This window comes from Stomoxys calcitrans, chromosome 1 (genome assembly GCF_963082655.1).
Source record: "Stomoxys calcitrans chromosome 1, idStoCalc2.1, whole genome shotgun sequence".
In the NCBI taxonomy this organism is placed as follows: Eukaryota; Metazoa; Arthropoda; class Insecta; order Diptera; family Muscidae; genus Stomoxys; species Stomoxys calcitrans.
This window is the reverse complement of record NC_081552.1, coordinates 263319361-263327206: the sequence shown is the minus strand read 5'-3', so window position 1 is coordinate 263327206 and position 7846 is coordinate 263319361.

Sequence of the window (7846 nt, the reverse complement as noted above, 5' to 3'; positions counted from 1 at the left end):
CCGAAATTTGGCCCAATTTTTGTTCGAATGGGCTGAGTACAAAGTGCTCCAAGTACGGTGCAAATCGATCTACATCGGTCTATAGTTTCCATATAAACCGATCTCCCGATTTGACTTCTTGAGCCCTGCTATAGCTCTTCTTGAGCCCCCTAATAGCTCCCCTGATATAGCTCCAATACAAACCGATCTCTCACTTCCCCTTATTCGGTTCCTAGAAGCTTTAAGTTTTGCCTTCCCAGTATTCGAACCGGCCGAACTTGACACATTTGTTCTTTGGTAAATGCATTTTTGTAGCGCAGGATGGTCGGTATAAAATTTTCAGAATTTGAAATTCAAAACTTGAATAAGGCCGTTAGATTTTTATTCAAAATACTTTGATTCAAGAAAAACACTGTCCCAACACTTTGAAATTACTTATAGCATTCCCACAAAGTGTGACTCAGAGTTTTTGGCAAGTTGGAAGACACAACAATCGGACATTGTGTCGATCGATGGCTCTATGAAGTTGTAGTCCACACTCAACTATGAAATGTACTTGAATGGGGAGTACTTCAGACATTAATGCTGGTTATTGTTATTGGCGCGATGTCACAGTTCTTGTTGCTCTTCGCTGATATGTGGTTGGTATTGGCCATTGGAGTCCGATGTTTGCCGGCTGCTGCCAGCTAGCAATGTTTGAATATGCATGCAATTGTCTGGTTTTTGCATTGATGCTTTAACCTTTAGCAGGGTCTTGGTAATGTTGTCGGTTGGTACAATTTGTTTGCAAGTTGTTGGGATTTTTCGGCAGTCTATTTGGGGTTGTGGCAAATACTGCCGCCATTAGTTAGGCGTTTTCGGGTCCCAAACATATTGTCGAAGCAATGCCTGTGGTGTGGTTGTTGATGTCCTCCTCTCTTTTGGTTGTTGTATACTTCATTAGATAGGCAGCCGCGGTGTAGCCTGAATGGCTGGTTGGTTGGTCATCTAAGTAGCTGCTAATGCGGAGTGTGATTCACTTGGTGCAACATAAGCGGAGCCCAATATTCATACATATTGTAAAACTTGTCTGGTAAATTTATTACCCATGTTATGCAACAGTAGCATTTTTAGCATTTCATGGGAAAATTTTTATTCAAAATGTCTACATAGATATGTGTAGTGGAGGGATGCCGTCTATAGCCGATGTGTACATTGAAATTATAAAATTAAGATATTAATCCATCTTTTGATTGATCAACCAAAGCCTTGGACGAGGTTTTAAAGACCTAAGACATTCAGTATGGAAAGTGATTCGCTTGGGAAATTTGGTTTTTTTTTCAACTTTTCCTAAGTGTAACAGAAAGGTTTCTTCTGGGTTCGTGCTTTAATAGATAACTCATAGGAAAACCTATTCTGCTTGTAATCAGTTTGCCAAATTTCGTACAAATGGTGAACTAAGTAGCGCCAATGTGGTCGCGCCAGTTGATCGACAGACGGGGGAGAATCCAGAGCTGACAGAATGCTGCTTTACGAACTTTCATTGGTCTTTCGCCTCCTTAGTTTTCAGGTAGTCTAGCTTCTCCAGGGGAAAACAGATTTTGGCAATCGGAAGACACGATCTAAGCAGTATTTACCGGGTTGCTAACACCACCGAGTTTCTAGATAAAAATTGCATGGCAACATTAGGTAAAATCTTCGTGATCTAAAGTTGAGTTGGCTTGTACACATACACTATCGCAAATAATGTGTACGCTACACACAGAGGAATTAGCCTGTTGATATCAGCAAACACTGTCTGCTGATATTAAATAAAAAATGTTTAACTTTTAAGTGAATCCAAATTTATACAAAACAAGCTGACCCGGGCCCGCTCCGCTGCGCCTTCTTTTACTTTATATGGAACAAAAGTTTCCTTAGAACATTTATTTTTTAACAATATAAGTGCCTTTATCTGAATCCCATATGATCTTTATTGGTCTACGAAATTATGTTTGGATGTAAGATGTGCTCTATTCTTAAAAAACTTTATTTCAGCCCGATATTTTCATGATATCTGATTAAGGAGTGTTTTCGGGGGTGAGGTGGTCCCCCAGACACTTGGCCCTGACAAAATATCAGCATCGTGCTCTTCTCTCAAATACCATTTATTTAAACCCCATATTGCCATTGCTTTTAAGAGAAGTTTACAGGATGAGGCGTCCCGCAAACACATGGCCCCAAAATTGTTTATCAAATACCTTTCATTTGAGCCACATATTGGCATTGGTCGAAAAAATTTTAACCTTTGGGGGTGTTTTGGGGAAGGGGTGATGCCTTAAATACATGGTCCTACATTTGGATCAAATTCGTATTCTACTCTTAAATACCTTTATTAGAGCCCCATATTGCTATGGTCAGTAAAAAATTGCTGTTTGTGGGGTATTTTGGGAAAAGGGTAGGACCCCCAGAAAATTGGTCCCGAAAGTGGGTATCAATTCTTGCTCCGCCCCCCAATACCTTTCATTTAAGCTCCACATTGACATGGTCAGTAAATATGCCCGATTTAGGGGTGTTTTGGGGATTGGGGTGGTCCCTCAAACACTAAGCCCGGAAATATATCATAAATATGTCATTTATTTGAATCCCATATTGCCATTGGCCTCAAAATTGGATATCAATTTCGTTTTCTAATCTCATTTAAACTCCTTATTGCAAAAGTCAGCAAATAACTCCGGTTTGGGGTATTGGCCCTAAAAACTATGAATATTTAGTTCCACTCTCTTTAAGACCCAAATTGTCTTGGTGAGAAAATACGTCCTGGGGGTTGTTATGGTTATGAGACGTCCCCTAGACAGTTGGTCGCTAATGTTGATATCAGATACGTGGTCTACTCCCAAATACCTTTAATTTGAGCCCCATATTTCCATAGTCGGCAAACATGGCCGGTTTGGGGGTGTTTTGGGGGATGGGCGGCCACTCAGTGATTTGGCCTTGAAAATATATATCGGAATTGTGTTGTACTCCAAAAACCCTCTTATTTGAGCCTCATATTGCAATAGTCAGTAAATACTTCCTATTTGGGTGGCGTTGTGGGGGTGGGGTGGCCCCATAGACACTTTTCCCGAATATTGATTCGTGCTTTATCCCCAAAGACCTTTCATTTGAGCCCCATATTGCTATGGTCGTAAATTTGTCTCCTTTGGGGGATGTTTTTGGTGAGAGCCGGCCCCCCAAACACTTGGTCCCATATTTGCATATCAGATTCGAATTCTACACTCAAATACCTTTTATTTAAGCCCCATATTCCCATGTTCAGTAAATAAGTCCTGTTTGGGGAAGGGTGGACCCCCAGAAACGTGGTCCCACATTTGGATATTGGATTCGTATTCTGCTCGCAAACACCTTTCATTTGAGTCCCACATTGCCATGGACGGTAAATATGTCCGATTTAGGGGTGTTTTGGGGGTTGGGGTGGTCCCCCTAGCACTTGGTCCGACAATTGGATATCAGATACGTTTTCTTATCCTAAATACCTTTCATTTGAGTCCCATATTGTCGTGATTGGTCGAAATATATGTTTGGTAGGTTTTAGGGTGGGGCGGCCCCCCTAGGTACCCCATCCAAAATTTGGATTTCTAGGTTGCTATACGGGAGTACATAAAATTTCGTTTAAATCTCACCACCCATCTCCGAGATCTGGCGTTTCTGCTCCCCGCTCCCTCTAAAAATCTAAGATGATCTAGACATGTCCGTCCGTCTGTCTGTTGAAATCACGCTACAGTCTTTAAAAATAGTGATATTGAGCTGAAATTTTGCACAGATTCTTTTTTTGTTCATAAACAGGTTAAGTTCGAAGATAGGCTATATCGGACTATATCTTGATATAGCCCCCATATAGACCGATCCGCCGATTTAGGGTCTTAGGCCCATAAAAGCCACATTTATTAACCGATTTTGTTGAAATTCGGGACAGTGAGTTGTGTTAGGCCCTTCAACATCCTTCTTCAATTTGGCTCAGATCGGTCAAGATTTGGATATAGCTGCCATATAAACTTAAAAGACGCATTTATTGTCCGATTTTTCTGAAATTTGGGACAGTGCTTTGTGTTAGGCTCTTCGACATTTTTGTGTAACTTGGCCCTAATCGGTCCAGATTTGGATATAGCTGCCATGTTGACCGATATCTCGATTTAAAGTCTTGGCCCCATAAAAAGCTCATTTATAATCCGATTTCACTGAATTTGATACAGTGACTTATGTTAGGCTTTTCGACATCCGTGTCGTATATGGTTCAGATCGGTTTATTTTTAGATATATTAGCTACTGTACTTATTAGTATTTGGTCCAAATCGGAACATATTTTGATATAACTGATATGCGACATAAGTTATGAAATTTTCACCGAATTTCGATGAAAGGTGGTTTACATATATACCCGAGGTGGTGGGTATCCAAAGTTCGGCCCGGCCGAACTTAACGCCTTTTTACTTGTTGCTGTTCTGACTAATAAATTTCTCTAAGTGATATACACCTAAGTCAGTAATCGGCTTGTTATGCGCTCTAAAAGCTATAAAGTAACCTCTAAAAAGAAAATTTTAAGTTAGGAATTCCGTGCTACTTATAAAATCCTTAATTGTTTTCAATACCACTCCCCTAAGTTGGTTCATGTTTGATATTGTGTCTCCACCCAAGTACCGGTATCTGTTGCCCTACACATGCTATCACTTGCCGCACCGATTTTACATAAGTGTGCTTGTAGTCCTATGTGTCCCGTTATGATACCAATAGCTAAACTGACCTCCTTCTTGCTTCCTTTCCGTAATAGCCTCGTCTTCTCACGATCTGGATCCCCCCATAGGATTTTCGCCGTCCTATCGACCATTTCCCTGTTCAACAAATAATGCATGCACATTCGTCGCCCACTCCCTTAACTCGGACTGCGTCGACCCGAAAGGCTTCGGGTTAACCAAGATTATTGACGGCAGTCCTCTGGCCTTCACCGCCAAATCATCTGCCCTTTCATTTCCCTTTATTCAGTTATGGCCCAAACGATGCGTATATTGCCATCCTCAGAGAAGGTGTTAATCTCCTTCTTACATTGCAAGACTGTTCGTGACCTTACCGTCCTGGTTGTTATTGCCCTTATGGCAATTTTACTGTCGGTAAGGATGTTCACACTCGACCTCCTCGCGTTAGCACCACATCACTTCAAGCATTTCGTGATCGCCCGGATCTCCGTCTGCAGGAACGTATTTTGGTCAGGCTGCCTCAAACAGATCTCAGTCCCTGGGTTCTCAATGTAAACCCCCAGGCCCACTCTGTCCTCTAGCTTTGATCCATCCGTGTAACATGATCTTCTAGATGGCAATACTAGGGTTCCGTCAATCCAAGACTGTGCCGATGGCAGCCTATTTTTGTTAAATTCTGCAAAAAATTTAACTTTGCCGATAGTATCGATGCGAAAAAATAAAATATCGATAGTGCCATCGATATTTTACCAGTTTTAGTGTACGCACCATAGCGAAACAATTAAAAGTGGTCTCATTTCTACAACAACCACAAATCATATGATGCAATCCCCCATTTTGCCATGAAGCTGATCGACGGTTTGTCAACACATAAAAAGAAATTTGTGTGCGTGTGTGCATACGTGGCGTACATGAGCAGAGAATATGAGAGAAAGAAGATGACAACAAAAATCTGACATTTTAATACCGTCAAACCTTGCCGGCTGTTCGCGTGAGACCACCTTGTTAACACTAAGAAAATAATCGCATGGGTTTGGAAAAATTTACATATGAGCTTGTGGGCACATCACTGATCTTAAATGATTCAGTAAATCATGCAGCGTATCATGCACATTTAAACATCATTTATAAGGTGAGTGCCATTTATGGAGATAATCCAATAAAGTTAACCCTCAAGGCAAACCCAACTAGTGTCGGGTCAACTACGCTCTTTCAGATGCAGAAACCTTGGTAGGATTGATACTAAAGTGCAAGAAGTGTTTCCCGTTTCTAATAAGGAAAAAGGTGACAGATCTGTTACCTGTTCATCGGCACTCGATGCACTGTTCCTTACCCTTTATTGGCTTCATGCTGTTGGTTGTGTGTACATAAACTCATTTTTAGCTATGGTTAAAAATTGAAAGTGTATCTCCTTGGCCAGGAATTCGCACAAAGTCCACTATGAAGTGAAACTATTTATTAATGCGATTAAAACGATAGATGCCCTAAAGCCATGTTGAACTTTTACTCCATTCCAGTTACCTATGCACAAAGTAGTCCCGTTCGGCGAAAGGATTGTGCAACACCCACCTAAAAGTGGAAACTTTGAGACAAACTTTGAGACTGCAACGTTTGTCGTGTATATGGTGGCCTATTTCGTTCAGGGGTTTAATAAAATTCAAAAAATTTGTGTTATCAAGATGTGGGCCAAATGACTATTTAAACAAATAATAAAAATTAAATTAGCTGTGGACAAAAATGCAGCCGGCATTAGCTACCATGGTAGATAGATATATATTTTAAAATAAATTGAATTTAAATTAAAGCATTCACGTAGTGAGACCTAGACAGCCCATATGAAAACCAGCAAAGGATACAAAAATTGGCCACACAGACAGCTGGTGGAATAAAAAGCATGAACCAACAGGCAACTGGTGAAATGTAGCAGAAACATTGGTCATACTGTATGTCACATTAAAAGTGAATGGAGCTGTAGCTTTTCATGGGAAAACTGTGGTATTCTATTCCCAACAATAACACAGGCTCCATGTGGCCCACCATCACACGGCTGACTCCGTGGTAGGTGGCATACCTCCAGTTAGAGATAGTGTGTAAGTGGCATGCAATACGAGTATTTCAAAGACCATTTCTTATTTAGGTCTAATACTCCGGGAGGAAAAGCGAACAAACTATGAATTGCTTCAATTACACTTTTTTGTGCAACATTCGGTAGTAAGAGGAGAAACGTACCCTGAGCTTACTGGTGTGCAGTGGGGTTGTTTTTGTTTAAAATTTATTGACCCATATTAAAAAATTACTTTGGCGTAAAATAATTTTTTTTTGAAAAAATATTGGCAGACATTCTCTACCTACAATGCCAGCAAAAGCTCAATGAGGTTTTTGCACAATGGAACAAAAAAGTTATTGTCCTAAGCAAGAAAGTCTTAAGAGGAAAAACTGAAAAATGTTTATCTTAATTTCAAGGATTCGAGTTAATCTTAATATTAAATTTTCCAACTTCTTAAGGAAAAATTCCCTTTGGTGAGAGAAATATTGTTCATATTAAGGATTTTTATTTTAAATGTTAGGTTAATGAATCCTTAACTTGGCGTCTTGTGATTAAAGACAAAAAATCTAAAATGAAGGTCAAGATATCGTTGAAAGTAAGACAATTGACCTTGGGAAAAGAAAACAGTGAACCGTAAAAAAAATTATCTTTATAAAAAATTAGCTGGACTGGGCCCGCTCCGCCGCGCCTTCTTTTACTTTTTATGGAACAAAAATTTCCTTGGAATATTTATTTTCGACAATTGAAAATCTTTTAGTGAAATATCGCTAGACTAACAGTTTAACAATTGAAGTGCCCTTATCTGAATCCCATATGATCTTTATTGGTCCACGAATTTAAGTTTGGATGTAAGGTGTACTTCATTCTTCAAATACTTTATTTCAGCCCGATATTCTCATGATGTCTCATTTTGGGGTGTTTTCGGGGGTGAGGTGGTCCCCCAGACACTTGGCCCTGAAAAAATATCAGCATCGTGCTCTTCTCGCAAACACCATTCATTTATACCCCATATTGCAATTGGTTTAAGGGGAGTTGGGCCAAACACATGTTTGGCCCTTTCATTTGAGCCATATATTGGTGTGGTCGAAAAATGTTTACCTTTTGGGGGGTG